General features: G+C 48.4%; 1 protein-coding gene across 1 annotated transcript in view; it reads left to right on the top strand.

The window, feature by feature from the left end:
• SHB (SH2 domain containing adaptor protein B) overlaps positions 1 to 25,522 on the top strand; it is a 109,405-nt gene extending 83,883 nt beyond the window's left edge. Inside the window, exon 7 of the mRNA XM_086771101.1 lies at positions 25,434 to 25,522. The gene's annotated coding sequence lies outside the window, so the exon portion shown is untranslated. The remainder of the gene's footprint in view (positions 1 to 25,433) is intronic.
• Positions 25,523 to 27,563: the final 2,041 nt, after the last annotated feature.

Consider the following 27,563-nt stretch of genomic DNA (forward strand, 5'->3'; position numbering starts at 1 on the left):
GCGGTAGCCCAATTATCAGTCCCTAAGGGCATGCCATTCATAACCAGCTGCCAGTTGGACTTTGTACCACACATCCCAGCATTTTGCGCCCAGTGGTCCAGCCAGTTTGCCATTTACCTTACAGGTCACTTGTCAATCCCTGCCTTACCCATTAGGCTACAAGGATACTATGGACAGCAATGTCAAAGGCCTTGCTAAAGTGTGCAGCATCCACTGCTCTCCCCCTGTCCAGTCAGCCAATCGTCTCATCATAGAGTAGTTTCGAAGGAAGACTTCCTCCATAAGCTTCCTGGAGACTGAAAGGAGACTAAATGGCCTGTAGTTCCCCTGCCCACATTCCTTGCCATCTTGAGGTGAGTGTGATGCTTACCTTTTTCCAGTCATCAAGATCCTACCTTGATTGTCTCTTCCGCTACAACCCTTGATATACCTTATTAAGTCAAGCTGAAGAAAAAGGGCATGAAATTCTGTAACAGGTTAAAATTCTGATGAACAGTGTGCTAAAATGCATTTTTTCCTTCCTCAGGTGTTCAGGTACGGATCCGCTACATACAGTCCTTCTTTACATCATTTGATTGCATCCACAGGAGTCCTGTTGCTGAAAGGTTCATTCTGCTACTGCAGTTTCCAATGCAGGAGGTGGCTCCATGGCAGAGTCAGATGATCAGACCTAGAGCTGGTGTGACCCTGTGCGCTCTCATACCTTGTTTGCCTGAGCTGGCCCTTCCAGAACAGGGCACTGTTATTGTTCTCATCAAGGACTGAGCTGCCTCAGGAAGGCAATTCAACCATAATTGTTTTACTGGTGAGCTTTCAGCAAGGAAAGTTATCACAACTGGTTCCCCTTGCACCAGCAGACCAAAAGAGGAGTGGGAACATTTCATAGAATGGTTTTCAATAGAATTTGACAAGGGAAAGCAGGAGTGGGCTGTGACATGTACAATTTTGAGCAGATCAATTTGCTGTGGAGCCTTTCCATAGGAAACACATCAAGGATAAATATATGGCAGAAGCTCTTCTCCTGCCTGTGCAGTCTGGTGTGAACCAAACTTTGAAGTAGGTACAGTAACACCTGCACGGATTAGTTAGGACCTTTCCAGGCATGTTGCATTAAAAGTAAAAAGTAGAGCAAACAAGGTACAATAGTGGCAAAGATGTAATTTGGACCAAGCTTCTATTTCTGTTCTTCTGTTCTTCAAATAAGTAGACATTTTTTTCACTATATTCAGTTGGCACACAATTTACTTCATCCTGATTTTTGTTTGGGAATTTATGTTATAAGATGTCTTTCCACTTGCTGATATCATGTGGTGGGTTGACTTTGGCTAGCCACCAGGTGCCCAGGAAGCTGCTCTATCACTCCCCCTCCTCAATTCTACAGGGGGGGAAAATGTGACTAAAGGCTTGTCGGTCAAGATAAGGACAGGGAAATCACTCAGCAATTACCATCACAGGCAAAACAGACTCGGCCAATCCAAGTAAGAGTAGGATGTTGAGAAATAAGAACAACTATAAAACACCTTCCCCCCACCCCTCCCTTCTTCCCAGGCCCAACTTCACTGCTGATTTTCTCTACCCTCCCCCAGTGGCGCAGAGAGGTGGGGAATGGAGGTTGCGGTCAGTTCATCACGTGTTGTCTCTGCCACTCCTTCCTTCTCACACTCTTCCCCTGCTCCAGTGTGTGGTCTCTCCCACAGGAGACAGTCCTCCTTGAACCTCTCCAATGTGAGTCCTTTCACAGGCTGCAGCATCTTCATGAGCTGCTCCAGTGTGGGTCCTTTCCACAGGATGCAGTCCTCCAGGAATGGACTGCTCCAGCATGAGTCCCCTGCGGGGTCACAAGTCCTGCCAGGAAACCTATACCTGTGTGAGCTAGTGGTTTATCCCCAGCCAGGAGCTAAACACTATGCAGCTGCTTGCTTACGCTGCCCGAGGAAGGAGAGAAAATATAATGAAAGGCTCATGGGTCAAGATAAGGACAGGGAGAAATCACTCAGCAATTATGGTCACAGGCAAAATAGACTCAACTTGGGCAAAATTAACTTAATTTACTAACTATCAAACCAGAGTAGGATAACGAGAAACAAGACCAAATCTTAAGAACACCTTCTCTCCACCCCTCCCTTCCTCCCAGGCTTAACTTTACTCCTGAATTCTCCAGCTCCTCCCATCGATGGCAGTGCAGGGGGACAAGGGAATGGAGGTTGTTGTGAGTTCATCACACGTCATTTCTGCTGCTCCTTCCTCCTTGAGGAGAGGACTCCTCTCACTCTTCCCCTGTTCCACCACGGGGTCCTTCCCACAGGAGACAGTCCTCCACAAACTTCTCCAGTGTGAGTCCTTTCCACAGACTGCAGTTCTTCACTAACTGTTCCAGCATGGTGTCCTTTTCCACAGGGTGCAGTCCCTCAGGAACAGGCTGCCCCTGCGCAGGCCCTCCACAGGCTACAGCCTCCTTCAGGCATCCACCTGCCCCAGTGTGAGGTCCTCCACAGGTCACAGGTGGTTCTCTGCTCCTCCGTGGGCCTCCATGGGCTGCAAGGGGACAGCCGGCCTTACCATGATCTGCACCGCGGGCTGCAGGGCAATTTCTGCTCCTGTGCATGGAGCACCTCCTCCCCCTCCTTCTTCACTGACAGAAGAGATTTGCAGAGTTGTTCCTCTCACATATTCTTGCTTCTCTTTCCCCACCAACATGGACAGCTGCTCAGCATAAGGCCAGGGCAGAGCTCCACACCACCACCATCTCCCTCCTCACTGCTGCTTTGTTTTCACCTTCTTAAATATGTTATCACAGAAGCATTATCACTATCCCCGATTGGCTTAGCCCTGCCAGCAGCAGGTCTGCCCTGGAGCCATCCGGGTCCACCTGACAAAGGGGGAATCTCTAGCAGCTTCTTGCAGAGGCCACCTCTGTAGCGCCCCCCACCACCACCAAAACCCAGCCACATATTTATATAGGATTAAACACATTATGTAAACCTAAATTTTCAGTTCACTTGCAGAATTAAATATTTTGCAGTAAATCTGAGCCTCTTTGGGAAAGCAAATTGTAGTAAGTGTAGTTAAAGTTTTATTGAAGCTTTACTTCCCAAAAACAAATCAGAAACATAGATCTGAGGCTGACATCTTTGTGTTTGTGCAAAAAAGGGAATGAAGAACCTTATCCCACGTTGAGCCTCCCCAAAACACCTGGTCCAAAGCAACTTCTGGATTTTGGCTGTATTGAAAGATGTGTTCCCTGAGACCAAGACAAGGAGGTTGTCTGTCTTATCTAAATCCAAAAGACTTTAATTTTACCATAGTGCTTTCCCCACTTTTTTTCCTGGTAGCACTTGAAGAGTTAATCTAGTCATAAAAGAAAAGAACAACTTCTGTTGGAAAATCTCATTGCTAATTCTGCACAATGCCCTGTCTTCTATCCATGTTCAACCAAAGGGTCTTTGTGCACTGACAGAAAAGATTTCAGCAGTGTAGCCCTCCCCATTATACACGTTCCTAATCCTTTTCCTTTTTGTGCAGTAAGAAAGGAATAATTTGGCATAGTTGGCACAGTCTGTGTTTATTATGTTTGCTTAGATTGGAGGGAGGTCAGTAAACCAGGACCAGAGAGAGTCAGAGGGGTGGAGAGAGGCTGAAGGAAACAGTGTCAAGGCAGTGAGTTAAAAGGCACCTGGGTTTGCTGCTTGTCACAGCAATGTGACACAAGACACACATCACATGCTGCTGTAGCAGAGGTGGAAGAAAGAGTAGTGTGAAAGAGCAAGAGAAATGACAGACCTGTGCATATTCTCCATCTTGGTCTCTACAATCCTCTGCCATGGTGGGGTAGCAGGGCTGCCCTCAGCCATGAAAACAGGAAATCTTGTCTGAAAAGACAACTGTAAGAGTAGGAAAATATGTCACAAGCTTCAGCACACTGTTGGAACCCTGCAGTGAGCACACTCTGCTGAACTGGAAAGAAGTATTCGGGCAGCCCTCATTACCATTTAGCTAGTTCAGTGGTTCTCTACTTTTTTTTTTTTTCTTTTTCTCCTGCCAGCTTGCTCTTCTCTGTTTTCAATTGTTTGAGTCCATCCACACTTAAAGAATCTACTGTGATATAACTTTTAATGCTAGAGTTGGATCCAGTTCAACTTCACCAACTCAGAAACTCACTTCTCATTTATGGGACTGTAACTGTGGCCTAAACAAGGTCACATATAGAGGTGCTTTTCCTGAATGTGTGATTGCATTTCAGTAAAGAATAATGCACTTCTTCTTTTAAATAGCCCTTTAACATGCAGCTGGAGGTAGAAGCATCCTTCCAACTGTACCTTGTTCTTCCTTCCTGTTTGTAGGTAAGGCTTGATGAAAACTACTGTAATTTTTCTGGTGGCACCAGAAACAATACTTTTGTGTATCCTCAGTTAGTATAGAACAATTCTTGTAAACTGGTGTCTTTGATCTGTTTGACCTTTTTTTTTTTTTACATTGCTTATTCTGGGGAGGAATTTCTGGAGGTGGAAAAGTTTAATGTTATGAGGAGAAAAAGAATTACAATTATGAAAGTTGTGTTGGTTGGTTGGTTGGGTTTTGTTTGCTTGCTTCCTTGTTTGCTTGTGTAAGGAGACCTTCCCTGTACAATTATATCAAATAGCTAACTATATTCTGCCAGTGTCTGTGTGTACATGGAGATTGTTTCAGATCATATTCCAAATGCAAAAGAAAGCATTCTGCAGACAAGAGGCTCAACACAAAGCTTAAAACTTGAACGTTGGCTCCTTTTGTGTCTGTGGAGTCCCTGTTGAGTTGTGCTTGTCCTTTTTCCATTTCACTGCACCAACTTCAATTTGTCCTGATTCAACTCTGTGCAAATGAGAGTGGAATCATACCTTTCATTATTTAAAAAATGTGAGACTGGACTGAACTAATGCAAATTACAGTCATCTGCTTTTTGCCTTGTTTCTTCTGACATTTTTTGTTTGTTTGTTGTTGTTTCCGGGACTATGTAACACTGAAGGTCTTATCAGAGGGCTGGAACACACAGAACAACCAACACAGCATCAATTACCATCTCAACAGCAGGACAGAGCCCTGCCCCACCTCATGAGACATGCTGCAAACTAGTTTGTGGAGTTCTTAGACACAGCTCTAGTTACTTTAATTTTCTCAACATTCTGCAAAGCGCAAAGCCTTCCTGAAAACTCATGTTGTGACATTATTCTGGGATCACCAAAGCTGTGAAGTTCCTCTGTTTTTTTCAATGTGGAGCCACCAGCTGCTTATGTGTACGTCCTTCCTTCACAGTTTGGATTTCTTCACTTTTTAGCCATGTGCCACCCACCCAGCACCTGAAGGAGGAGGCTGGTTCATATGCAAGAAAAAAAAATTCTGTTTTTAAAGAAACAATCCATTAACCAAGCCCAGAGGAATAATTGTGAGGACTATTGCCTTTTTTTTTTTTAATTTAAGCTTAATGTTAACTTAATGTTCTTCGGATTCCAGTTTTTTCTTCATATTGAGTTTTCTTGTTACTGAGTCCTAGCATTTTGGTTATTTCAACAATAACAACAAAGAAAACAGAAACTGTGTTTAGCTTCCTTGTAGTAATTTCAATTTTTGCAGGTCATCTCTGCAGATGCATTTCTCCTTTCCTTCCTTTATCTTAATCTCCCATTCCTCCTCCTTTGGCCACTAACTGGAAACACTCAATCTAAATGCCAAATAATTTTGTTTCAGCTTTGGAAAATTTAAAAAATACACGTTTTGATGTAAGAATGGAAATGTTGTCTTTTAATTTATTTCATCTTCTCCAGACCAGCCTGGCCTGGTGTGGCCATTCCCAGCCCATTTATTCTTGATTGGGCCAGCCAGACAGTGCAGTTCCCAGGACTCTGGATGGAGCTGAAGTGGGTAGGGCAGCATGCTCTGCCCTGCTGACACTCTCCAAGCTGGGATGGGCCAGGACACTGCTGGGCTGCAGGGGAAGGCATTGGAGAGAACCCAGTCTTTTCTCACCTTATAAAGCCTTCCCTGGGCTTGGTCTGTGATGGGGTCCTGTTTGATGTAGGGGCAGACCATGAGAAAACTCCTACAGGGGTGGACTCCCCTTCCACAGGCAGTGACCCTTCTTCCCCTATTCTCCCGTGCCCCTGTCCTGTCCCTTACAACTCTGAATCCTCATGTTCCCTGATCCTATGTCTTTACATGGCACAACTAGGGACTGTGTAGACACAGCCTCTCGGCAGGAAGTGCAGGAAGAGGGAAGGGAGATTTTCCCCCAGCCCCATTCCAGGTCTCTATGGCTGATACACTGGAGGATCACTGCACTCACAATCTCTCTGTCCTGGGGTCACAGCGCCCCACAGGGCAGAGTTCAGCAGGGCCATTTGAGGCTGCCGGATCAGCTGAGTGATGGATGTAGATGCAAAACTACCTGAATAATAAAATAAAATTAAAAAGCTTGTGGGTCAAAATAGAGGAAGTTTAACGAAGAAAAGCAAAGGCTGTATATGAAAGCAAAGCAAAGCAAAATCATTTATTCTCTATTTCTCATCAGCAGGTGATGTTCAGCTACTTCCTGGGTTGGGCCTCAATACGCATAATGATTTCTTCAGAAAAAAAAATGCCTTTATAACAAATCCCTCCCCCCGTCTTTAGGTTTTATTTTATTGCTTAGCATAACTTTAGCTGGCATGAAACATGCCTTTGGTCAGCCTGGCTATGTCCCCTCCCAAACTCTTGCCCAGCCCCAGCCTACTGGCCTTTGGGCAAGGTTTGGATATGGACAGCCTTGATGCTGTGCGAGCCTTGTTCAGCAATACTAAAATACTAGTGTGTTGTCAACACCATTCTAGCTACAAGTACAAAGCACAGCTCTAAAATGGCTGCTATGGGGAAAGTTAACTCCATCCCAGCTAGACCAATACACCCACCATGCTTATCTGTGAGTCAAGTATCTCCCAGCTGCAGTTAAGAGTCCCATCTCCCTCCACCCTACCCCTGCAGTATAAAGGGAAAGCTCTGTCCTCTTGTACTCCAGGCTGACAATCACTCAAGCTCTTCCCTTGCACCAAAACAGGAGAGGCATTGGAACATCCTTCCTTGGCCCCCCACAGCTGGCAATTGACACTGCTGGCCATTCTCCACTGTGCTTTCCTCTCCAGGCCTGAGCAGGGCAGCAACCCACTGGGACCTGCCTGCCCCAGCCCTGAAGCTTTGTTCCTCTGCTTCCTAATGGGCTTAGAGTTGCCTTTACCAGGGATGTGCTTGCTTCAGAACCTTCTGGCCTTGCATCATTTTTGGAAAGAAGCAGAGATTGCAGCAGGGATGGGATCTGGCTCTCTGTCTGGCTGCAGCAGGTGAGTGTGGAACATTTCCCTTGTAGCTGACAGAAACTCTGGCAGTGAGAACTGGCTTACAGGCTTTGCTCCTGCTCCAAGGAGACAAAATGTAAACCTGGTCAGGACCTTAGCAGAGCTGCCTCTTGGAGCAGCTGTCAGGTTGCAGAGCAGAGCAGCAGCTTTTCTCTTCCTAGGTCCTGTTGCCCTTCACTGGGTTACAGCTAGAAGCTGTATATGAGTCCCATGGAGTGGATTACCTGCCTGAGTCAGCTTCTGGCCATATCTTCCTTGATGACGTTAAGAAGCTTCCACTCAGGCAACTTGCCGTTGCCTCTTCCCAGTGCCAGGGAAAGCTCTGCAGACTTGAGCTTCCTCTGAGGAAGCTTGAGCACAGGCTAGGGCTCTCAGACAGGCCTTACTCTGAAGCTAAGATCCTAGGCCTGCCTCTGTGGGCTTCTCTCTCTCCACTCTCTGTTCTGTCAGGGGCTTTGCCACCAGGCCTGTGCATGGCAGCATACCATAGGAGCATGCTGTGAGCCCAACAGGTCTGGCAGTCCTTCTTGACCTGGACTGTCCAGCTGCTTTGGGGCCCTACAGTCAGGCCTTCCAAAGCTGTGGTTCACCTAGAATCTTAGGACGGTGGATGAGCTATGGATTCAGGGCTTGGTTACCAATAGGCACCCCTGAGCCTTGGTGCCAGTGCCAGCTCCCACTCACCTCACAGTTCCACTTTTGCGTAGAAGGAAACAGTGACAGCACTTCCTGCCTCAGGAAGATGCATTTCCCTATCCTGGGGTTGCTGGTTGGGCATCTCACTCTGCCGTGTGTGCCATCAAATGCTACCCAGTGGAAGAAGGACATGTTGTTTTAAGGATCCCTTGTAGAATGAGAACTGACCACAAGGTTGTAGTTATAATTAGAGTTTCATTATTACATAAAATGAGTCAATTTCAGATTATAAAACTTTTAAAGCCTTTACAGTAACATTGTGGATAACTTCAAGCATAGCAGAAATATTTACAATAGCAATTTTCAAGTTCAACAGTACCTAAAGTTGTTGTTCCCATGACAGGAGAATGAATTGTTTTATGTCTTCATGTAACATCTATACAACATTGTGAAATTTTGCCTGTACTTTTGCCTACACACAGACATTTAGACACACTTAAGACACATGTCACTGCCATTCCCTGTCCCTTGGAGGGTAGCTTCCTTGTAGAGAGATACTCATTGTGTTCATGGACGTCTAAGATCTTTCTAGGAAGTACTGAATCTCAAATCCGTCAGAATCATCATAAAATAATCCTGGGAAATCATGGAGCCCCTGAAGAGGCAGAAGAGGGTAGGCAAAACAAAAGGTTGGAATAGGTCAGAAAGTGCATATCTGAAAATTTAATGGAGAGATTCTGCTGCCCTCCTTGTGTTTCTGATTTCTTGGCCTTGCTTTGCTTCTTGAAAAAGTAATTTACTTTTTTCCATTATGCATTATAAACAACAACAACAAAAAATTACTTTAATGAAACATTTATTCTGAGATTCAGAATAATTTTCAAATATGTTATATTTGGTTGGTTGAGGGTTTTTTCCATCTCTTCTTTCTTCCTCTTTCCTACTTACCATTATGCAGGGAAAGGAGTGGGAAGGAAGAGGCAAGTAGAGTTTAGGAAGTCTTAACAGACAGTATGAAGTTGGAAAGATTCTGACTGCATGTAATGAAACACTTTTTCCTGTGAGAACAATCAAGTATTGAAATAGGTTGCCAAGAGAGATTGTACAGACTTTATTCTTGCAGAATTGGAAGACACATCTGGATAAAGCCCTGAGCAACTTGGTGTGACTTCATAGCTGAATCTGCTTTGAGCAGGATGCTGCTCTGAAGTCTTTTCCATTCTCTGCTGTAAACTAAAAGCAGCAGTACTACATGAAACAGATGAGAGCAGTTGTTGGGTAAATACCTGTGACGTTTTCAAACAGGAAGTAATTTTGGAGAAAAAGAGAGCCTAGGGCTGACAGTCAAATAAGGAAAGTGGAGCTGAAAGTCAGAAGTTTTGCTCCAGGGTAGAAAGTGAAGTGTGAGATAAGTGAGGGTGAGATAAGGAAGAGCAAAGTGCTCTGTCAGGCAGGGATGGACTATAAAACAAAGTGGATTAGATGTGGAAGGGACAGTTGGATCACATTTCAGAATCATAAATACTTCTTGGGCACTTAATTGTCTGTAAAAGTAAATTTTGGATTCTATCAGATTTCAGATTAGGAAGTGTCTCTTATGAAATACATAGAATCACAGAATCATAGAATGGTTTGGGTTCAAAGGTCATCCAGTCCAGCCTCCCTGCAACAAGCAGGGACATCTTCAACTAGATCAGGTTGCTCAGAGCCTCATCCAGCCTGGCCTTGAATGCTTCCAGGGATGAGGCAGCCACCACCTCTCTGGGCAACCTTTTCCAGTGTTCTACCAACCTTACTGCAAAAAAAAATTTTCCTAATATCTAATCTAAATCTACCTTCCTCTATTTTAAAACCATTACCCCTAGTCCTGTCACAACAGGCCCTACTAAAGAGCCTTTCCCCGTCTTTCTTGTAGGCCCCCTTGAGGTACTGGAAGACCGCTATCAGGTCTCCCTGGAGCCTCCTCTTCTCCAGGCTGAACCGCCCCAACTCTCTCAGCCTCTCCTCATAAGAGAGGTGCTCCAGCCCTCTGATCATCTTTGTGGCCCTCCTCTGGACCTTCTCCAACTAGTCTATGTCCTTCTTGTGTTGGGGGTTCCAGAACTGGACACAGTACTCCAGGTGGGGTCTCACCAGGGCAGAGTAGAGTGGGAGAATCACCTCCCTTGACCTGCTGGCCACGCTCCTCTTGATGCAGCCCAGGCTGCGGTTGGCCTTCTGGGCCGCAAGCGAGCATTGCCTGCTCATGTTGAGCTTTTCATCCACCAGCACTCCCAAGTCCTTCTCCTCAGGCCTGCTCTCAATCCATTCTCTGCCCATCCTATATTTGTGCTTGGGATTGCCCCAACCCATGTGCAGGATCTTGCATTTGGCCTGGTTGAACTTCATGAGATTTGCACGGGCCCACCTGTCCAGCCTGGCAAGGTCCCTCTGGGTGGCATCCCTTCCCTCCAGCGTGTTGACTGCACCACACAGCTTGGTGTGGTCAGTGAACTTGTCCATCTCGCTGACAAAGATGTTAAACAGGACCAGTCCCAATACTCGCCCCTGAGGAATGCCACTCATCACCGGTCTCCACATGGACATTGAGCCATTGACCACAACTTTCTGAGTGCAGCCATCCAGCCAATTCCTTATCCACTGAGTGGTCCATCCATCAAATCCATGTTTCTCCAGTTTAGAGACAAGGATGTTGTGTGGAACAGTGTCAAATGCCTTGCACAAGTCCAGGTAGATAATGTCAGTTGGTCATGCCTTGTCCACCGATGCTGTAATCCTGACATAGAAGTCCACCAAATAGATCAGGCATGATTTGCTTTTAGTGAAGACATGCTGGCTGTCTCAAATCTTCTCCTTGCATTCCATGTGCCTGAGCATGTTTTCTAGGAGGATCTGCTCCATGACCTTGCCAGGCACAGAGGTGAGGCTGACTGTCCTGTAGTTGCCCGTGTCCTCCTTGTTACCCTTTTTAAAAATGGGGGTTATGTTACCCCTTTTCCAGTCATTGGGAACCTCACCAGACTGCCACAACTTCTCAAAAATGAGGAACAGTGGCTTGGCAACTTCATCCGCCAGTTCTCTTAGGACCTGTGGATGCATCTCATTCGGTCCCGTGGACATGTGCACCTTCAGGTTCCTTACGTGGTCCCGAATCTGCTCTTCAGCTACAGTGGGAAGTTCTTCATTCTCCCAGTCCCTGCTTTTGCCTTCCACAACTCAGGCAATATGGCTAGAGCCCTGGCCGGCGTACACTGAGCCAAAAAAGTTGTTAAGTACCTCAGCCTTCTCCATTTCCCAGGTAAACAGGTCACCTGTTTCCTTCCAGAAAGTGCCTGGATTCTCCCTGGACCTCCTTTTGTCCCCAACATACCTACAGAAACTTTTCTTGTTGTCCTTGACATCCCTGGCCAGATTCAATTCCATCAGTGCTTTAGCCTGCCTTTCCTGATCCCTGTCTGCTTGGACAACCTCTCTGTATTCTCCCTGGGCTACATGTACTTGCTTCCACCCTCTGTAGGCTTCCTTCTTGATTTTCAGTTGGTCCAGGAGCTCTTGTTCATCCATGCAGGCCTCCTGGTGTTTTTGCCCAACTTCATCGTTAGGTGAATCACTCCTGAGCTTGGAGGAGGTGCTTCTTGAATAGCAACCAACTTTCCTGGGCTCCTCTTCCCTCCAGTTCTGTAGCCCATGGCACTTTACCCAGTAGATCCCTGAAAAGGTCAAAGTCTGCCCTCCTGAAGTCCAGAGTAGAGAGCCTGCAGCACACCGTCCTTGCTGCCCTAAGGATCTTGAACTTCACTATCTCATGGTCACTGCAGCCAAGGCTGTCCTTTAGTTCCACATTCCCCACCAGCCCTTCCCTGTTGGTGAGAACAAGGTCCAGCATAGCACCTCTCCTTGTTGGCTCCTCTGTCACTTGCAGGAGGAAGTTGTCATCCACACATCCCAGGAACCTCCTGGATTGCCTGTGCCCTGCTGTGTTGTCTCTTCAACAGATATTAGTGTGGTTGATGTCCCCCTTGAGGACCAGGGCTTGAGGTCCTTGAGGACCATGAGGCTGCTCCCATCTGTCTGTAGAGGGCCTCATCCACTTGATCTTCCTGGTCAGGTAGCCTGTAGCTAACCCCGACTGTAATGTCACCTGTCCCTGCTCTCACTTTAATCTTGACCCATAAGCTCTCTGTCAGCTCCTCATCCATCCACAGGCGGAGGTCCATGCATTCCAGCTGGTCGTTGACAGAGGGCAACACTCCCTCCTCATCTCCCCTGCCTGTCCTTCCTAAAGAGCCTGTATCCTTCCATCCCAGTGCTTCAGTCACAGGAGCTGTCCCACCACGTCAACGTGATGCCAACAATATTGTAGCCCTGCAGTCATGCACACATCTCTAACTCTTCCTGTCACGTTCCCCATGCTACATGCATTAGCATGAAGGCACTTAAGCTGGCCCCCTGATGAAGCCAACTTGCTGGCTGAGCAACAGAAATTCCTTTGAGCTGCATTCCAGGTGCTCTTGTACTTACCAACAATCCTTCCCCAGGTTCTGGGTACCTGTTGCTGGCACTGGCACCATACTGACAGTGGTGGGATGGATTGTGCTCCCCCTCCCCCAGTAAGCCCTCTTAATCAGTCTGGCAAGCCTTTGGCTGAAGACACTCTTGCCCTTCTCAGTTTGGTGTACCCCATCAGCCCCTAGTAAACCAGGCTTCTCAAAGCAAGTCCCGTGGTCTAAGTAGCCAAAGCCCTATGGCACCACTTCTTAAGCCATTTGTTGACTTGCCAGATTTGACTGTCTTGGGCCCCTTTTCTTTGACCAGGAGGATAGATGAAAAGATTACTTGCACCCCAGAGTCCTTAACTGTTGCTCCCAGGGCCCTGTAGTCCTTGATGCTCCTCAGGCTACTCCTGGCTGCGTCACTGGCACCCACATGAAGCAGCAGCAGTGAATAATAGTCCGTCGGCTGTATGAGGTTTGGTAGTCTCTTAGTAACATCCCTGACACAAGCCCCTGCTAAGCAGGACATCTCTCTAGAAAGTGTGTCAAGTCGGCAAATGAGTGCCTCCATACCTCTCAGAAGAGACTCACTCATAACTATCACCCGTTGCCTCTTCTTGGTTGCACTCGCAGTTATATGAGCAGACCGGGCTGCCTTGCTCAACTCTAGTGTCTCCCCTCATGTGCTAGGTTTTACCTCTTTGGTCTCCAGAGTGGCAAAGCAGTTCTGCAAGGGCACCTTAGGTCGCAGGGGGAATTCTCTTGCTCCTCTTGGCCTTGCCTTTGCAAGCTTCCATTTCCGTGCATCATTGCCCCCCTTCCCTTCTGCATGTGTCAGTGGGGGAGTTTTTGGCTGTTTGGCTGTTTTGGGGGTGTGGTTCCAGTGTAAACTGCACTTGGAATCAAGTATCCAACTCCTTCTGAGCCTCCCTGATGCTATGCAGTCTCCCGACCATCTCCTGCAGCTCAGCCACCTGCTGCAGGAGCTCCCCCACCTGGGCACACCTTCTGCAGGCAGGGCCGTTGCCTGTCCCTACCCCAGGAGAAGGATCCAAGCACTTCCTGCAGCCTGAGATGTGCACTGGAGCTTCTCCCTTTGGCTGCTCCATCTGTGTGGAGACACCAACCACTGCTGGGGTCGCTGGTGCAGACCTCCCAAGTGTGCCTGTAGCCTTTGCCCTCAGGCAAGTGCCCACCATTCTGCCTTGAGGGCTGGACCCTTGGCCAGTGCCCAGATGCTGGACTGTGTGTGCCTCGGGTCACCCTTTCACCCAGTGGAATGGCCCTCCTTCAGAGAGAAGCAACCCTCCTTGCATGCCCTGCCGTGCAAACTGTAGCACCATGTCATAGAATCATAGAATGGTTAGGGATGGAAGGGACCTTCAAAGGTCATCTAGTCCAACCCCCCTGCAAGGAGCAGGGACATCCCTGACTAGATCAGGTTGCTCAGAGCCTCATCCAGCCTGGCCTTGAACGTTTCCAGGGATGGGGCCTCCACCACCTTTCTGGGCAACCTGGTCCAGTGTTCTATAACTCGCATCGTAAAAAATTTTTTCCTAATTTCTAATCTAAATCTACCCCCCTCTATTTTAAAACCATTACCTCTCGTCCTATCGCAACAGGCCCTACTAAACAGCCTCTCCCCATCTTTCTTGTACGCCCCCTTGAGGTACTGGAAGACCGCTATCAGGTCTCCCTGGAGCCTCCTCTTCTCCAGGCTGAACAGCCCCAACTCTCTCAGCCTGTCCTCATAAGAGAGGTGCTCCAGCCCTTTTATCATCTTTGTGGCCCTCCTCTGGACCTTCTCCAACTGGTCCATGTCCTTCTTCTGTTGGGGGCTCCAGAACTGGACCCAGTACTCCAGGTGGGGTCTCACCAGGGCAGAGTAGAGGGGGAGAATCACCTCCCTCGACCTGCTGGCCACGCTTCTCTTGATGCAGCCCAGGATGCGGTTGGCCTTCTGGGCCGCAAGGGCACATTGCCTGCTCATGTTAAGCTTCTCATCCACCAGCACTCCCAAGTCCTTCTCCTCAGGGCTGCTCTCAATCCATTCCCCGCCCAGCCTGTATTTGTGCCTGGGATTGCCATGACCCAGGTGCAGGACGTTGCACTTGGCCTGGTTGAACTTCATTAGGTTGGCATGGGCCCACCTCTCCAGCCTGCCACGGTCCCTCTGGATGGCATGCCTCCCTTCCAGCGTGTCGACCGCACCACACAACTTGGTGTCGTCAGCGAACTTGCTGAGGGTGCACTCTATCCCACTGTCCATATCGCCGACAAAGATGTTGAACAGGGTCGGGCCCAACACAGACCCCTGAGGGACACCACTCGTGACCGGTCTCCACATGGACATTGAGCCGTTGACCACCACTCTCTGAGGGCGGCCATCCAGCCAACTCCTTATCCACCGAGTGGTCCGTCCATCAAACCCATGTCTCTCTAGTTTAGAGAGAAGGATGTCGTGTGGGACAGTGTCAAAAGCTTTGCACAAGTCCAGGTAGATGATGTCAGTTGCTCGTCCCTTGTCCACCGATGCCGTCACCCCGTCATAGAAGGCCACCAAATTGGTCAGGCACGATCTGCCCTCGGTGAAGCCATGCTGGCTGTCACCAACTACCTCCTTGCTCTCCATGTGCCTTAGCATGGTTTCCAGGAGAATCTGCTCCATGACCTTGCCAGGCACAGAGGTGAGGCTGACCGGCCTGTAGTTACTGGGGTCTTCCTTATTCCCCTTTTTAAAAATTGGGGTTGTGTTCCCTCTCTTCCAGTCATCGGGGACCTCACCAGACCACCACGACTTCTCAAATATGATAGCCAGTGGCTTGGCAACTTCATCTGCCAGTTCCCTCAGGACCCACGGATGGATCTCATCAGGTCCCATGGACTTGTGCACCTTCAGGTTCCTCAGATGATCCCGAACATGCTCTTCGAGTACAATGGGCGGTTCTTCATCCTCGCAGTCCCTGCTTGCACCTTCTACAGCTTGGGCGGTGGGACAGGAACTCTTGTCAGTGAAGACTGAGGCAAAAAAGTCATTGAGAACTTCAGCCTTCTCCATGTCTTGGATAACCAGGACACCAGTTCCCTTCTGGAGGGGGCCTACATTTTCCCTGGAGTTTCTTTTGTCTCCTACGTACCTATAAAAGCTCTTCCTGTTACATTTTATATCCCTGGCCAGATTCAGTTCTGCCAGGGCTTTGGCCTTCCTTACCTTATCCCTGGCCACTTGCGCAGCCTCTCTGTAATCCTCCCAGGCTACCTGTCCCCGCTTCCACCCTCTATAGGCTTCCTTTTTCACTTTCAGTTGGTCCAGGAGCTCCTTGCTCATCCACGCCGGCCTCCTGGCCTTTTTGCCCGACTTGTTTTTCATCGGGATGCACTTCTGCTGAGCTTGGAGGAGGTGCTCCTTGAATATAGACCAACTTTCCTGGGCCCCTCTTCCTTCCAGGGCTGCCTCCCATGGCACTTGGCCCATCAGGTCCCTGAAGAGGCCGAAGTCCGCCTTCCTGAAGTCTAGGGCAGAGAGCTTGCTGTGTAGTTTCCTTGCTGCCCCGTGGACCTTGAACTCCACCATGTCATGGTCGCTGCAGCCAAGGCTGTACTTTAGTTTCACATCCCCCACCAGCCCCTCCCTGTTGGTGAGCACAAGGTCGAGCATGGCACCCCTCCTTGTCAGCTCCTCTATCGCCTGCAGGAGGAAGTTGTCATCCACGCATTCCAGGAACCTCCTGGACTGCCTGTGCCCTGCCGTGCTGTCTCTCCAACAGATCTCAGGGTGGTTGAAGTTCCCCATGAGGACCAGGGCCTGTGACCGTGAGGCTGCTCCTATCTGCCTATAGAGCACGTCATCTGCTCTGTCCTCCTGGCCAGGCGGCCTGTAACAGACCCCCACCGTAACAAACAGACCCCTACCGTAATGAATGTCCTTGCTGCCGTGCCATGCCCTGATCGCTGGCAGCGATGGGATTGCTGATAGAAGCCTGAGGATTATAAAACATGATTTTAGGAGGCTGGTGAAGTTAGTTGATGGAGCGGGCATACAAGTAGTGTTTGCCAGTATTCCTTTGGTGGCAGGGACAAACACTGAGATAAGCAGAAAAAGCCATCTTATAAATGCATGGCTGAGAGGCTGGTGCAAACGCAAAAATTTTGGATTCTTTGATCACGGGGCGGTCTACTCGGCACCTGGCCTGAGGTCGGCTGATGGGAATTGCCTGTCTCCAAAAGGGAAACGGATACTTGCCCAGGAGCTGGCGGGACTTATAGAGAAAGCTTTAAACTAGATAGGATGGGGGAAGGGGATAAAGCCAGGCCTGCTAGAGATCGGCCTGGGGAAGTGGTATTGGGATTAGGAGAGAGGCGAGGGGCTCAGCTGAGGTGCGTGTACACTAATGCATGCAGCATGGGGAACAAGCAAGAAGAGTTGGAAGCCATAGTGCGGCAGGCAAACTATGACCTAGTTGCCATAACAGAAACGTGGTGGGATTGCTCCCATGACTGGAGCGCTGCAATGGATGGCTACAAACTCTTCAGGAGGGGCAGGCAAGGAAGGAGGGGTGGTGGTGTGGCTCTCTACATTAGGGAATCCTTTTCTGCTACTGAGATTGTGACTGGGGATGATAACATTGAATCCCTATGGGTAAAGATCAGAGGAAGGGCTGACAAGGCAGACATCCTGGTGGGTGTCTGTTATAGACCGCCAAACCAGGATGAAGAGACAGATGAGGTATTCTACAAGCAGCTGGCACAAGCTGCACGGTCGTCAGCCCTTGTCCTCATGGGGGACTTCAGCTTCCCTGACATATGCTGGGAGTACAGCACAGCACAGAAGAAGCAGTCTAGGAGGTTTTTGGAGTGCATAGAGGATGCCTTCCTAATGCAGTTGGTCAGAGAGCCCACGAGAGGAACTGCCCCGCTAGACCTGCTGATCGCAAACAGGGAAGATCTGGTGGGAGATGTGGAGGTTGGGGGCTGCCTTGGACAGAGTGACCATGAAATGATAAATTTCTCAATTCATGGTGGAGCTTGGAGGGGGAATAGTAAAACTGCTACCTTAGACTTCCGGAGGGCGGACTTTGAATTGTTCAAGAGACTAGTAGGGGGAGTCCCCTGGCATTCAGTCTTAGCGAACAAAGGGGTCCAAGAGAGCTGGTTGCTCTTCAAGAAGGGAGTCTTAAGGGCGCAGGAGCAGGCGGTCCCCCTGAGCCGCAAAATGAGCTGGCGGGGAAGAAGACCGGCGTGGATGAATAGGGAGCTATTCTTGAGGCTCCGGGAGAAAAAGAGAATCTACCGCCTGTGGAAGGAGGGACGGGCAACTGAGAATGAATACAAGGAAGTCGTTAGGATGTGTAGAGGTGAAATCAGAAAGGCAAAAGCCCAGCTTGAATTTAACCTGGCCACTGGGGTGAAAAGGAATAAGAACCTCTTTTATAAATACATTAACAGTAAGAGGAGGACAAAGGAGAATATCCACTCTTTGCTGGATGAGGCTGGGAATGTGACCACTGAGGATAAGGAAAAGGCGGAGGTTCTGAATGCCTTCTTTACCTCTGTCTTTAAAGGTCAGACCAGTTATCCTCAGGGTACTCCTCTCTCTGACCTGGTAGTCTCGGCTGGGGAGCACGCTAACCCCCCTGTGATTCTGGAAGAAACAGTCAGAGACTTACTACTCCAGCTGGACTGCCACAAGCCCATGGGGCCAGATGAGATCCACCCAAGAGTGCTGAGGGAACTGGTGGAGGTGATAGCCGAGCCGCTTTCCATCATCTATCAGCGCTCCTTGTTGACTGGTGAGGTCCTGGAAGACTGGAGGATTGCCAACGTGACTCCCATTTACAAGAAAGGTTGTAAGGAGGATCCGGGGAACTACAGGCCTGTTAGCCTGACCTCGGTTACAGGGAAGGTTATGGAACAGATAGTCTTGAGGGAGATCATGCGGCATGTGCGGGATGGCCGGGGGATCAGGCCTAGCCAGCATGGGTTCATGAAGGGCAGGTCCTGTTTGACCAACCCGATCTCCTTTTATGATCAAGTGACCCATCTGCTGGATGAGGGAAAGGCTGTTGATGTGGTCTACCTAGACTTCAGCAAAGCCTTTGACACTGTCTCCCACGGTATTCTCCTGCAGAAGCTGGCAGCCCATGGCTTGGATGGGTACACTCTTGGCTGGGTAAGGAGCTGGCTGGAGGGCCGGGCTCAGAGAGTGGTGGTGAATGGAGTTAAATCCAGCTGGCTACCGGTCACAAGTGGTGTTCCCCAGGGGTCGGTGCTGGGGCCTGTCCTCTTCGATATCTTTATTGATGATCTGGATGAGGGCATTGAGTGCACCCTCAGTAAGTTCGCAGATGACACCAAATTGGCTGGGAGTGTGGATCTGCCTGGGGGTAGCAAGGCCCTACAGAAGGATCTGGACAGGCTGGAGAGCTGGGCTGAAGCCAATGGGATGAGGTTCAACAAGACCAAATGCCGAGTCCTGCACTTCGGCCACAACAACCCCAGGCAGCACTATAGGCTTGGGGCGGAGTGGCTGGAGGACTGTGTGGAGGAAACGGACCTGGGGGTACTGATTGATGCTCGGCTGAGCATGAGCCGACAGTGTGCCCGGGTGGCCAAGAAGGCCAACGGCATCCTGGCTTGCATCAAAAACAGTGTTACTAGCAGGAACAGGGAGGTAATTGTCCCCCTGTACTCGGCACTGGTGAGGCCGCACCTCGAGTACTGTGTTCAGTTTTGGGCCCCTCACTGCAAGAAAGACATTGAGGCCCTGGAACGCGTTCAGAGGAGGGCTGCGAAGCTGGTGAGGGGTCTGGAGCACAGGCCTTATGAGGAGCGGCTGAGGGAGCTGGGATTGTTCCGTCTGGAGAAGAGGAGGCTCAGGGGAGACCTTATAGCTCTCTAGAACTTCCTGAAGGGAGGTTGTAGTGAGCTAGGGGTTGGCCTTTTCTCTCGTGTAGACAGTGATAGAACTAGAGGCAATGGTTTCAAGCTGCGCCAGGGGAGATTCAGGCTGGACATTAGGAAATATTACTTCTCGGAAAGGGTAGTCAGGCACTGGAATGCACTGCCCAGGGAGATGGTGGAGTCACCGACCATGGGGGTGTTCAAGAAACGTTTGGATGTTGTGTTGAGGGATATGATTTAGCTGAGAAGTATTGGTGATGGTTGGACTGGATGATCTTTTAGGTCTTTTCCAATCTTGATAATAATTCTGTGATTCTGTGATTCTGTGATCACTGGCACTCCTTAAGGGCCTCCTTTATACATAGGGGGATGGGCCGGATGGGCTGCCGGTGCCCCTGGCTCTACCCAGGTCTCTCAGGTCAGCCACTTTCTCTCGAGCTTTGGTCTCCTGGTGGCTCCTGGTGTCTCTCTTGGCTCCCCCTGAGCTTCCCTGATTTGGGAAACCCCTCTGTACACTGTGCTGGGATGCCACTGCAGATCCTGTCTGCACCGAAGCTGTTGCCTTGGCAACTCCTCTGGATTCCTTGGGACTCCTTGCAGGCGTATGTGAACTTCACAAGGTTCAGCAAGCCCAAGTGCAAGTTCCTGCTCCTCGGTTGGAGCAATCTCAAATATCAATACAGGCTGGGGGATGACGGGATTGAGAGCAGCCCTGCCGAGAAGAACCTGGATGACAAAAATGCTGGACATGAGTTGGCAATGTGTGCTCACAGCACAGGAAGCCAACCATGTCCTGGGCTGCTTAAAAAGAAGCATGACCAGCAGGTTGAAGGAGGTGACTGGCCTTGCTGAACCTCATGAGGGGCCCAATGCAGTCACATGTAACAGAGTTAAATTATGTCACTTAAGCTGGAGGACAGAATAAGACTTTCTGCCCATGGCTTGCTCAGGGGAGTTATCTGGCCTGGGCTGTATAGGAGACCAGAACAAATGATCAAAGTTGTTCCTTCAGTTTTTAAAAGCCTATGAAAAAAATGTACACATCTTAGCAAAAAAAAAAATTATAAAGTAGGTTTACATACGGATATGTTATTAACATAAAAAATAAGCCCATATGTTTGAATAGTTTGGAACTGGATTACAAATGCCTCTGAACTCTTCTGCAGTGGTGAGCTTTTTATGTCTGTCTGTCTTATTCCCCATCAAATATATATAATTTTATTTTTATTTTATTTTTAAAAGACATATCCTGCAATGAGACCAGCCTGAAGAATCTCGCAAAAGGATTCTGTCTCATTGCTAAAAGTCGAGATAGTGGTGTACAATAACTCAGGAAAGCAAAATTAACTAATACGAAGAGAGGAGAGGTGCCAGCAGCTGCCAGGAGCTTGCAAGAGAGTGGCTGATGAGACATAGGCAGAGCCAGGGGCACCCGTGGCCCATCCCCTCCCCCCACATATAAAGGAGGCCCTTATGGAGCACCAGTGACCAGGGTGTGGCACCAGGGTGGGTAACAGGGTATGGCACATCAGCAAGGGCATGACGCGGCAGCAAGGGCATGGTGTGGCAGTTTGCATGGCAGGGCGCACAGGGAGGGCGAGCAGGGAGGGTGGCTTCTCTCCGAAGGAGAGCCATTCCTCTGGGTGAGAGAATGACCTGAGGCACACACAACCCAGCATCTACGCACCGGCCAAGGGTCCTACACGACCCTCGAGTTAGAATGGTGGGCACTTGCCTGAGGGCAAACGTTGCAGCCCCAGCTGGGAGGAGACCTTATAGCAGTCTTCCAGCAACTAAAGAGGGCTTATAGGAAAGACTGGGAGAAACTCTTTGGGCACAGCCTGTTGTGACAGGACAAGGGGTAATGGTTTTAAAATAGAGGGAGGTAGATTCAGACTGGACATAAGGAAAAAATGTTTTACTGTGAGGTTGGTAGAACACTGGAACAGGTTGCCCAGAGTGCTGGTGGATGCCCCGTTGTCGTAGTTCAGCCCCGATTGGGACCAAACTATGCAGTCTCTCTCTCACTCCCCCCACCCTCCAAGAGAATAGGGGGAGGTGATATAAGAAAAAATGGCTCAAGGTTTGAGGTAAGGACAGGGAGAAATCCTTAAAGTTACCATTACAGGCAAAGCAGACTCGACTTGGGGAAAACTATTCATTTATTTTCTAAAACTACCAGGAGAATGAGACAGGGAACAAAATAACCTCTCCCAACCCTTCCCTCTTCCCGGGCTCAACATTATCACTACTACCTTCCCCCACCCCGAGCGGCACAATGGGAAAGAGGGAATGGGGGTCGCAGTCAGTTCATCACACATTGTTTTACGCCGCTGCTTCATCATCAGGGGAAGAACTCCTCGCATTCCTCCCCTGCTCCAGCGTGGGGTCCCTCTCACAGGCCACAGTCCTTCGTGACACTGCTCTGGCGTGGGTCATTTCTTCCACGGGGTGCAGTCCCTCCAGAACAGCTGCCCAGCGGGCCCTCCACGGGCCACAGCCTCCTTCAGGCATCCACCTGCCCCAGCATGGGGTCCTCCATGGGCTGCAGGTGGATCTCTGCTCCTCAGTGGACATCCATGGGCTGCAGGGGAACAGCCTGTTTCACCATGGTCATCACCACAGGCTGCAGGGGAACTCTGGCCAGAAGCCGTATTACTCCTTCCCCTCCTTCTTGACTGACCTTGGCATCTGCAGCCGTTCCTCACAAGAAAAATTCTTCACAACAGGCAGGCAGACGCCTCTCAGGATCCTTTCTATATCTCATTCACATCTCATCTCCTCTCCACTTCTTGCAGCTGGGCTGGGCCAAGTCAGGCCCAGTCGGCTGCCCAGCAGGAGTCCAGAGGGTGAGGCCTGCAAGGCCCACAAGGCTCGCACCTCCCCCTCTCTGCCCCTGCTCAGCTGCTTCACATCTTCTCTCCTTTTTTTTGTCTGTTTTCCCCTTCTTAAATACGTTATCGCAGAGGCGTTACCAGGGAACATTCTGCTACCAATTGGCTTGGCCAGCAGCGGGTCCACCCTAGGCCCAGCCGAGTCCACTGAACAAAGGGGAGCAACTTCTAGCGGTTTCCTACAGAAGCTACCACTGTAGCTCCCCCTCACTAAACAAAACCAGAACACCCATCCCCAGAAACATTCAAGGCTAGGTTGGACAGGGCTCTGACCAACCTGATCTAGTTGAAGATGTCCCTGCTCCTTGCAGGGGAGTTGGACTAGATCACCTTTACAGGTCCCTTCCAACCCAAACTATTCTATGATTCTAAGATGCTTATCAATTATAATAACTTTCTAAAGACAACCTGCTCCTGCACACCAAAAAATCCACAAGAATGTCAGCAATCTAAAAGTCTCCATATGTCTGAAAAATGAGTACAACATGTTAGATCTCTGGAACATCTAAACCATACTCTTACAAAAATCATAATACACAAAAAAAGAGTTCAAGCCAGCACTACAGTCTTAAGCAGCAACATCTCTTTTTTTCAGGTTTTCTTCCTCTGAAAGATAAGCATTTAAATAGATGTTGCCATCCTTTTTTTTTTTAAGAGGTAGATGATTAAAGTACTTGCAAAGAGTACCATCTTTTTTCCTGCTAGCAAGCTCAGGCTTTACACCAGTACTGGGTGAAAACAGTACTGGGTGAAGACATTTGCTAAAACTTAGTTTCCCAGCACGTAAATCCAGGGTTTGAAACTGCATGTTCTCTAACAGTTTGTTATTTCCCAAGTCTAAATTATATCTCATCTCCTTTACTTTTCTTGCTGGAAGTATAGTTCTCTCAGAGATGTGGTCTAGAGAGAGAAGGTGGATTTAATCAGGAATCTTTGACAGGAAGATATCTTCTCCAGTTTGGACAGATTTAGTGCATAATTAGATGCAGCTTAGTCATATACACATGATTTTTTATAACATTGCTCAAACTCAGTCTCTTAAAGAAGCATCTCTGCAGTTGCTCTTGGTTCTTTAAAGCACTTTGAGTTTTCTCATTTGCAATACTCACAATGTGGGTCTGGTGCTAAAAGCTTCCTGTTAGCCGGAATGATTTATCTGTTGGAATATTAGACCCAGAATTTCTACCTTACCAGTTTATAAGTTTATAAGCACTCACTTGGTTTTAAGTTTCTGTCCCAAATGAATCACACTAAAGGTTTGAATTCCAGCATGCCTACACTTGTGGGAAGAGATCTGACAGTTAAACTACTCAGGCTTCAAAGTCTGGGGAAAGGTAGAACATATAAATAACCAAATCTTTATTTCCCTCTGACTGTCTGAGATCAGAGCATGCTATTGACGTGAAGAAAATTACGCCTCTTGGAATCCTGTTCTGAAACTATGTTTGAGGATGGAGTCTGAGCAGCAAAATGGTATACAGTTAGACAGCTCCCTAGTAGTGAAAACAAGCATCTACAAGGTTAGGTAGAAGCTGAGCACTAGATACAAGGATGTACTGCAATGCAGTACTACGATGATGAACTTAGAGGACAGATTACATAAAGTGTTTAAGCCATTAAAAGAAATGCAACTAAGAGTTATCAATTGTTACATGTGCCACAAAAGAAAGTAAAGAGCCATGATGCTTTACTTGGAATTCAGTGGTTAAAGTCTCCTGAAGTTATTTTCTCCTTTTATACGTAAATCTTTTTCTGGCTTCGCATGAAGAAACAAGGAAGTCTAATTTTCTAGCTTATGATGATGAAATGAAATCTCTGCCTAGTGAGCTGTGATAGTAGAAAGAATTGTAAAAGAGAAGATTTTTTTTTCTTTGTTCTCTCACTTTCCCATTATATTGAAGCTGTGAAATTGCTAACCCTGCTGCTTTTTAGGTCATGATATTGGAGTGATTGTTTTCTTATGAATGTAAGTCCTGGGTGCTGGTATTGCATAAAGAGTTGATGATTGGAAATGTTTCTTTTTTGGCAATGTGCTGAATGTAGTGCAATGTAATGCGCAACATGTAATAATATAATATTATGAGCTAAACTGAAGAAAGTAAGCTAGAAGAATGTGTTTTAGCATTGCACTAGAAGCTGATGTGGAAGCAACCAGGGTCTTGACAGTTCATTACACAAACAACAGTAAAACCATGCTTGGAAAGCATGCTTCCCAGTGCCTTCTCCCTCTGCCTGCCTATAAGGAGATTGTGGTTGCTGCAGGGAGGGGTACGAAATGTACTTCCTTACTTTCATGAAAGATGTGAGAAGGGCTGCAGGTGCAAGGAACTAGCCCTTTATTCCAGTCTGCCAAGGTAACTGACTCAGAAATGGCCAAGTCAGATGTGTTGCCATGGGGGCTAGGTCACATTTGAGATTCTGAGACCCAGTTTTCTCTTATGAGACAAAGTGGCTCTGTATTGCTTCTTGCTTGAGGAATTATAGTCAGCCTCACAATAAACCTATGCATTAATTCATTTTGGCTTTTTTGGAACTTCAGAAAGGTATGGTGCTTGGGACATACAGAAATAACAGTACTACAGCTAGGGTGAACTAGAAAAGAGTGCCAGTTTAAATGAGTGTTCTGGTTTTATTTAGTGAGGGGGGGCTACGGTGGTAGCTTCTGTAGAAAACTGCTACAAGTTGCTCCCCTTTGTTCAGTGGACTCGGCTGGGCCTAGGGCGGACTCGCTGCTGACCAAGGCCGAGACAATTGGTAGCAGAATGTTCCCTGGTAACGCCTCTGCGATAACGTATTTAAGAAGGGGAAAACAGACAAAAAAAAAGGAGAGAAGATGTGAAGCAGCTGAGCAGGGACAGAGAGGGAAGAGGTGCAAGCCTTGTGGGCCTTGCAGGCCTCACCCTCTGGCCTCTTGCTGGGCAGCCATCTGGGCCTGACTCAGCCCAACCCAGCCGGGAGAAGTGGAGAGGAGATGAGATGTGAAGAGAACCTGAGAGGCATCTGCCTGCCTGTTGTGAAGAATTTTTCTTGTGAGAGGAACAGCTGCAGATGCCAAGGTCAGTCAAGAAGGAGAGGGAGTAATGTGGCTCCTGGCCAAAATTCCCCTGCAGCCTGTGGTGATGACCATGGTGAGGCAGGCTGTCCCCCTGCAGCCCATGGAGGTCCACTGAGGAGCAGAGATCCACCTGCAGCCCATGGAGGACCCCATGCTGGGGCAGGTGGATGCCTGAAGGAGGCTGTGGCCCGTGGAGGGCCCACTGGGGCAGCTGTTCTGGAGGGACTGCACCCCGTGGAAGAGATGGCCCACGCCAGAGCAGTGTCACGATGGACTGTAGCCCGTGGGTGGGACCCCACGCTGGAGCAGGGGAGGAATGAGAGGAGTTCTTCCCCTGATGATGAAGCAGCGGCATAAAACAACATATGATGGACTGACTGCAACCCCCATTCCCTCTTCCCCCCTGTGCCGCTCAGGGTGGGGGAAGGTAGTAGTGATAATGTTAAGCCCAGGAAGAGGGAGGTTGGAGGAAGATTACCTTGTTCTCTGTCTCATTATCCTGCTATTTTTAGTAATAAATGAATAGTTTTCCCCAAGTTGAGTCTGTTTCGCCCATAACGGTAACTTTAAGGATTTTTTCCTTGTCCTTATGTCAAACCTGGAGCCTTTTTCTTATATTATCTCTCCCCACTGTCTTGGAGGATAGGGAGAGTGAGAGAGAGACTGTGTAGTCTGGCCCCGACTGAGGCTGAACTACAACAGTGAGACATGTCTGAAGAGGTAGGTGATTCAGCTGAAAATATATGCATGTATTTTCAGCACAAGGAGTTGCTGCTGCAATCAGGGACAGCAGTGAAAGACTTCATTACCAAGGTTCTGGCTTTCAGTACACTTCCTTCTTAGAGGGCAGTATGCAATCCTTGTGAGCTCTCATCTGAAAGGGAATGAAAAAGATTCTTCACAGTCCTCCAGCTCATGTTGTTACTCAGCTTTAGGTAAAAGTGAAGATCAGCTGTATGTGACATTGTACCCTATAATGTGGAGTAATGGCAAAGCAGACTCTGTCTAGTGTCTGCACTGAAGCCCAAAAATGTGCTGAGCTAATGATGTTGTCCTGCTGCATACCTTCCATACCAAATTTGACACTTTGCACACCAGGGCTGGGGCCTTCTTCCTTTCTACCCCTGCAGCCAGGTGCAGCAGCTCTGCAGGCCTTCAGGGTTGCCCTGCCTCACTTCTGGCACCTGTGGTTTCCAATGGTCATGCTGGCAGCAGCCCCTACTCTAGCCATGCCAAAGCCACTGCATGGCCAAATCCCACTGCATTGGCCAAACCCCTCATTGCCTGACTTGTACCTGCAGTCCAAACTCTGTCACTGCAGGTGACAGGCTGGGACCACCACCGTGGGATAGACGAAAGTAAACACACTAGGTATCCAGTAAGCAGAGTATCATCTGGAAATAAACTGTCTCCATAAGAAACCCTTTCCAGTTGTCCTGTCTTGTTTTTACTACTGAATCCCAGACTGAGTTTTTATTTCACCAGTTGAAGCAGAAGCAACTGACCCACAAGCAATTGCATGATTTCTCATAACAATCAAGCTGAGATTCTGAGAAATCTGAGATCTTTCATCTAATTTGAGAGCTTTGTAAGTTTGCATAAAGTCATATGGAAGCAAACCAAGGTGGGAACACTAGTTCTAGTAAGGTTCACCAGAAGAAACACACTTCCCACTGAAAGGAATCCCAAGGATGTGCAAGAACATTGGGACGTGGGAAGGAAGAACTTCTATTTATATTTAGTTTATATTTTTTAAAAAGCAATAAGGAAGCTTTACTGACATTTAACATACAAATTCACTACAAGGCCATGGGACTTGACAAGATGCATCCATGAGTCCTGAGGGAACTGGCGGACTAAGTTACCAAGCCACTCTCCATCATTTTTGAGAAGCTGTGGCAGCCTGGTGAGGTTCCCAATGACTGGAAAAGGGGTAACTTAGCCCCCATTTTTAAAAAGGGAAACAAGAAAGACCCAGGGAATTACATGACAGTCAGCCTCACCTCTGTGCCTGGCAAGGTCATAGAGCAGATCCTCCTAGAAAACATGCTCAGGCACATGGAATGCAAGGAAAAGATTTGAGACAGCCAACATGGCTTCACTAAGAGCAAATCATGCCTGATCTATTTGGTGGCCTTTTATAACAGTGTTACAGCATCAGTGGACAAGGCATGACCAACTGACATGATCTACCTGGACTTGTGCAAAACATTTGACACTGTTCCAC

The sequence above is a fragment of the Chlamydotis macqueenii genome, chromosome Z (assembly GCF_036417535.1).
Source record: "Chlamydotis macqueenii isolate bChlMac1 chromosome Z, bChlMac1.mat, whole genome shotgun sequence".
NCBI classification, from domain to species: domain Eukaryota; kingdom Metazoa; phylum Chordata; class Aves; order Otidiformes; family Otididae; genus Chlamydotis; species Chlamydotis macqueenii.